The sequence below is a fragment of the Ascaphus truei genome, unplaced genomic scaffold (genome assembly GCF_040206685.1).
Source record: "Ascaphus truei isolate aAscTru1 unplaced genomic scaffold, aAscTru1.hap1 HAP1_SCAFFOLD_2581, whole genome shotgun sequence".
Taxonomy (NCBI): Eukaryota; Metazoa; Chordata; class Amphibia; order Anura; family Ascaphidae; genus Ascaphus; species Ascaphus truei.
Genome location: NW_027455516.1, coordinates 7,359 through 14,716, shown reverse-complemented (window position 1 = coordinate 14,716; position 7,358 = coordinate 7,359).

The following is a 7,358-nucleotide window of genomic DNA, read 5'->3' as shown; positions in this document are numbered from 1 at the left end:
GGTCATGTTCATACAGTATTTGAACTGTACATTACTAAAAGAAGGCTTTTTTTCTATGCAGATACAGTATAGTGTTTCAAACACATGCTATACACACGTACACACACATACACATACACACACACACACACACACACACGAGGTAATGTAAAGATGTGGGTGAACAGAGCGAAAAAGATTGTACTAGAAACGCTTATTAACATCAAAGGAATGGGCCTAAAGCAAAAGTTTGAACAGCAGCAGCTGCAGTACCCCTGATATCTATGGATGGGACAGATACCCCCTGCAGACGCACGCACGCACGCACGCACGCACGCACGCACGCACGCACACACACAGGGAGGGGTCTGTAGTGTGACAGAGCACACCAGCTTCGCTACCAGGCACTCCTTCTTGAATTAAAATAAAACTATCTCCTTACCTCTTTCTGGATGCCCCCTCTTTACCAACAAGAGGGACAGGACCAGCTCTCCTCAGCTTCCATTTTCCTCTTCCTTTCCTCTCTCCCTTGAAAACTTTCTGCACCTGAGACAGTGGGAGGGAGGGAGATAGAGCATGAAACAGCACCCCAAATCCTGTCCCATTACAAGCAGCACAGGCTTCTGTCCGTCTACTCCTCTGCCTCCAGTCATTTGCATGGGAGGGAGGAGCTGCTTGCTCTCTCTCTCCCTCTTTCTCCCTCTCTCTCCTCTCCCTCTCTCCCTCCCTCTCTCTTTTAGAAGCTTTACACCTGCCATCCTGCCTACAGTATGTGATGATATCACAATGTCTCTCTTACATCACAGACAGGCTGACATCATCACACAGGCTGGCGGCCAGCAAGAGACAGAAATGCAGATAGAGACACACTGACAAATACATACACTGTAGGCACAGGCACCATGCGGCTTCTGCACCATAAAAGTTCATTTGAATCAAAAATAATGTCATCTTTTAAGTGAGGCGCTATTGAAATCTTGGGGGTCTAAGTGTCAAGACAATCTTGACATAAAACGGAGGCATCATTTTCAATCATTCAATAATGATGTGGTTTTGGATGACAGTATTCTATGAGATATCATGGGAAAATAATAGGAGACATAATGGAAATACAGTATCGTCCAATTTGTGACCATAATGGGAATATACATAGCGCTTCCTTCACAGGAAATAATACATGTGACATAACGGGAATGTAGTAAGTATGTGGGTTTGGCTGGGATTATCCTACATCCTGCAGGGATATAATAACTGGGAAAACGCTATATTTGATACCGCCACGTTGTGGGATGAGCGAGTAAACATTGCATGTCATTTCCCAGAATCCCTTGCTGCAGTGGGAGCACTGTATGCTACTGTACTGTAGGTGATAATGGTTGAAATATATATATATATATATATATATATATATATATATATATAGATATATATACATACACATCAACCAGTACAATAATTTAAAAGGGGGGAATTAAAATGGTTGAAGTGGATAATGACAAGTATATACCGATCCAAAAAAACAACTCCTGAGCATGTATGTACTGCTTACATGGATGTACTATTAGCATGTACAGTGTTGTTTGTTACTGCAGTTACCAATTTATTTCCATTTTAAATATTTAATTTCTCTGAAATGGTGCAAGCAAATTGTATGAAAAGTTGCAAACGAATACATGAATGTTTTGTATCCAGAGTCAGGGGGATGAGATGAGATGGGGTCATGTTCATACAGTATTTGAACTGTACATTACTAAAAGAAGGCTTTTTTTCTATGCAGATACAGTATAGTGTTTCAAACACATGCTATACACACGTACACACACATACACATACACACACACACACACACACACACGAGGTAATGTAAAGATGTGGGTGAACAGAGCGAAAAAGATTGTACTAGAAACGCTTATTAACATCAAAGGAATGGGCCTAAAGCAAAAGTTTGAACAGCAGCAGCTGCAGTACCCCTGATATCTATGGATGGGACAGATACCCCCTGCAGACGCACGCACGCACGCACGCACGCACGCACGCACACACACAGGGAGGGGTCTGTAGTGTGACAGAGCACACCAGCTTCGCTACCAGGCACTCCTTCTTGAATTAAAATAAAACTATCTCCTTACCTCTTTCTGGATGCCCCCTCTTTACCAACAAGAGGGACAGGACCAGCTCTCCTCAGCTTCCATTTTCCTCTTCCTTTCCTCTCTCCCTTGAAAACTTTCTGCACCTGAGACAGTGGGAGGGAGGGAGATAGAGCATGAAACAGCACCCCAAATCCTGTCCCATTACAAGCAGCACAGGCTTCTGTCCGTCTACTCCTCTGCCTCCAGTCATTTGCATGGGAGGGAGGAGCTGCTTGCTCTCTCTCTCCCTCTTTCTCCCTCTCTCTCCTCTCCCTCTCTCCCTCCCTCTCTCTTTTAGAAGCTTTACACCTGCCATCCTGCCTACAGTATGTGATGATATCACAATGTCTCTCTTACATCACAGACAGGCTGACATCATCACACAGGCTGGCGGCCAGCAAGAGACAGAAATGCAGATAGAGACACACTGACAAATACATACACTGTAGGCACAGGCACCATGCGGCTTCTGCACCATAAAAGTTCATTTGAATCAAAAATAATGTCATCTTTTAAGTGAGGCGCTATTGAAATCTTGGGGGTCTAAGTGTCAAGACAATCTTGACATAAAACGGAGGCATCATTTTCAATCATTCAATAATGATGTGGTTTTGGATGACAGTATTCTATGAGATATCATGGGAAAATAATAGGAGACATAATGGAAATACAGTATCGTCCAATTTGTGACCATAATGGGAATATACATAGCGCTTCCTTCACAGGAAATAATACATGTGACATAACGGGAATGTAGTAAGTATGTGGGTTTGGCTGGGATTATCCTACATCCTGCAGGGATATAATAACTGGGAAAACGCTATATTTGATACCGCCACGTTGTGGGATGAGCGAGTAAACATTGCATGTCATTTCCCAGAATCCCTTGCTGCAGTGGGAGCACTGTATGCTACTGTACTGTAGGTGATAATGGTTGAAATATATATATATATATATATATATATATATATATATATATATATATAGATATATATACATACACATCAACCAGTACAATAATTTAAAAGGGGGGAATTAAAATGGTTGAAGTGGATAATGACAAGTATATACCGATCCAAAAAAACAACTCCTGAGCATGTATGTACTGCTTACATGGATGTACTATTAGCATGTACAGTGTTGTTTGTTACTGCAGTTACCAATTTATTTCCATTTTAAATATTTAATTTCTCTGAAATGGTGCAAGCAAATTGTATGAAAAGTTGCAAACGAATACATGAATGTTTTGTATCCAGAGTCAGGGGGATGAGATGAGATGGGGTCATGTTCATACAGTATTTGAACTGTACATTACTAAAAGAAGGCTTTTTTTCTATGCAGATACAGTATAGTGTTTCAAACACATGCTATACACACGTACACACACATACACATACACACACACACACACACACACACGAGGTAATGTAAAGATGTGGGTGAACAGAGCGAAAAAGATTGTACTAGAAACGCTTATTAACATCAAAGGAATGGGCCTAAAGCAAAAGTTTGAACAGCAGCAGCTGCAGTACCCCTGATATCTATGGATGGGACAGATACCCCCTGCAGACGCACGCACGCACGCACGCACGCACGCACACACACAGGGAGGGGTCTGTAGTGTGACAGAGCACACCAGCTTCGCTACCAGGCACTCCTTCTTGAATTAAAATAAAACTATCTCCTTACCTCTTTCTGGATGCCCCCTCTTTACCAACAAGAGGGACAGGACCAGCTCTCCTCAGCTTCCATTTTCCTCTTCCTTTCCTCTCTCCCTTGAAAACTTTCTGCACCTGAGACAGTGGGAGGGAGGGAGATAGAGCATGAAACAGCACCCCAAATCCTGTCCCATTACAAGCAGCACAGGCTTCTGTCCGTCTACTCCTCTGCCTCCAGTCATTTGCATGGGAGGGAGGAGCTGCTTGCTCTCTCTCTCCCTCTTTCTCCCTCTCTCTCCTCTCCCTCTCTCCCTCCCTCTCTCTTTTAGAAGCTTTACACCTGCCATCCTGCCTACAGTATGTGATGATATCACAATGTCTCTCTTACATCACAGACAGGCTGACATCATCACACAGGCTGGCGGCCAGCAAGAGACAGAAATGCAGATAGAGACACACTGACAAATACATACACTGTAGGCACAGGCACCATGCGGCTTCTGCACCATAAAAGTTCATTTGAATCAAAAATAATGTCATCTTTTAAGTGAGGCGCTATTGAAATCTTGGGGGTCTAAGTGTCAAGACAATCTTGACATAAAACGGAGGCATCATTTTCAATCATTCAATAATGATGTGGTTTTGGATGACAGTATTCTATGAGATATCATGGGAAAATAATAGGAGACATAATGGAAATACAGTATCGTCCAATTTGTGACCATAATGGGAATATACATAGCGCTTCCTTCACAGGAAATAATACATGTGACATAACGGGAATGTAGTAAGTATGTGGGTTTGGCTGGGATTATCCTACATCCTGCAGGGATATAATAACTGGGAAAACGCTATATTTGATACCGCCACGTTGTGGGATGAGCGAGTAAACATTGCATGTCATTTCCCAGAATCCCTTGCTGCAGTGGGAGCACTGTATGCTACTGTACTGTAGGTGATAATGGTTGAAATATATATATATATATATATATATATATATATATATATATATAGATATATATACATACACATCAACCAGTACAATAATTTAAAAGGGGGGAATTAAAATGGTTGAAGTGGATAATGACAAGTATATACCGATCCAAAAAAACAACTCCTGAGCATGTATGTACTGCTTACATGGATGTACTATTAGCATGTACAGTGTTGTTTGTTACTGCAGTTACCAATTTATTTCCATTTTAAATATTTAATTTCTCTGAAATGGTGCAAGCAAATTGTATGAAAAGTTGCAAACGAATACATGAATGTTTTGTATCCAGAGTCAGGGGGATGAGATGAGATGGGGTCATGTTCATACAGTATTTGAACTGTACATTACTAAAAGAAGGCTTTTTTTCTATGCAGATACAGTATAGTGTTTCAAACACATGCTATACACACGTACACACACATACACATACACACACACACACACACACACACGAGGTAATGTAAAGATGTGGGTGAACAGAGCGAAAAAGATTGTACTAGAAACGCTTATTAACATCAAAGGAATGGGCCTAAAGCAAAAGTTTGAACAGCAGCAGCTGCAGTACCCCTGATATCTATGGATGGGACAGATACCCCCTGCAGACGCACGCACGCACGCACGCACGCACGCACGCACGCACGCACGCACACACACAGGGAGGGGTCTGTAGTGTGACAGAGCACACCAGCTTCGCTACCAGGCACTCCTTCTTGAATTAAAATAAAACTATCTCCTTACCTCTTTCTGGATGCCCCCTCTTTACCAACAAGAGGGACAGGACCAGCTCTCCTCAGCTTCCATTTTCCTCTTCCTTTCCTCTCTCCCTTGAAAACTTTCTGCACCTGAGACAGTGGGAGGGAGGGAGATAGAGCATGAAACAGCACCCCAAATCCTGTCCCATTACAAGCAGCACAGGCTTCTGTCCGTCTACTCCTCTGCCTCCAGTCATTTGCATGGGAGGGAGGAGCTGCTTGCTCTCTCTCTCCCTCTTTCTCCCTCTCTCTCCTCTCCCTCTCTCCCTCCCTCTCTCTTTTAGAAGCTTTACACCTGCCATCCTGCCTACAGTATGTGATGATATCACAATGTCTCTCTTACATCACAGACAGGCTGACATCATCACACAGGCTGGCGGCCAGCAAGAGACAGAAATGCAGATAGAGACACACTGACAAATACATACACTGTAGGCACAGGCACCATGCGGCTTCTGCACCATAAAAGTTCATTTGAATCAAAAATAATGTCATCTTTTAAGTGAGGCGCTATTGAAATCTTGGGGGTCTAAGTGTCAAGACAATCTTGACATAAAACGGAGGCATCATTTTCAATCATTCAATAATGATGTGGTTTTGGATGACAGTATTCTATGAGATATCATGGGAAAATAATAGGAGACATAATGGAAATACAGTATCGTCCAATTTGTGACCATAATGGGAATATACATAGCGCTTCCTTCACAGGAAATAATACATGTGACATAACGGGAATGTAGTAAGTATGTGGGTTTGGCTGGGATTATCCTACATCCTGCAGGGATATAATAACTGGGAAAACGCTATATTTGATACCGCCACGTTGTGGGATGAGCGAGTAAACATTGCATGTCATTTCCCAGAATCCCTTGCTGCAGTGGGAGCACTGTATGCTACTGTACTGTAGGTGATAATGGTTGAAATATATATATATATATATATATATATATATATATATATATAGATATATATACATACACATCAACCAGTACAATAATTTAAAAGGGGGGAATTAAAATGGTTGAAGTGGATAATGACAAGTATATACCGATCCAAAAAAACAACTCCTGAGCATGTATGTACTGCTTACATGGATGTACTATTAGCATGTACAGTGTTGTTTGTTACTGCAGTTACCAATTTATTTCCATTTTAAATATTTAATTTCTCTGAAATGGTGCAAGCAAATTGTATGAAAAGTTGCAAACGAATACATGAATGTTTTGTATCCAGAGTCAGGGGGATGAGATGAGATGGGGTCATGTTCATACAGTATTTGAACTGTACATTACTAAAAGAAGGCTTTTTTTCTATGCAGATACAGTATAGTGTTTCAAACACATGCTATACACACGTACACACACATACACATACACACACACACACACACACACACGAGGTAATGTAAAGATGTGGGTGAACAGAGCGAAAAAGATTGTACTAGAAACGCTTATTAACATCAAAGGAATGGGCCTAAAGCAAAAGTTTGAACAGCAGCAGCTGCAGTACCCCTGATATCTATGGATGGGACAGATACCCCCTGCAGACGCACGCACGCACGCACGCACGCACGCACGCACGCACGCACGCACACACACAGGGAGGGGTCTGTAGTGTGACAGAGCACACCAGCTTCGCTACCAGGCACTCCTTCTTGAATTAAAATAAAACTATCTCCTTACCTCTTTCTGGATGCCCCCTCTTTACCAACAAGAGGGACAGGACCAGCTCTCCTCAGCTTCCATTTTCCTCTTCCTTTCCTCTCTCCCTTGAAAACTTTCTGCACCTGAGACAGTGGGAGGGAGGGAGATAGAGCATGAAACAGCACCCCAAATCCTGTCCC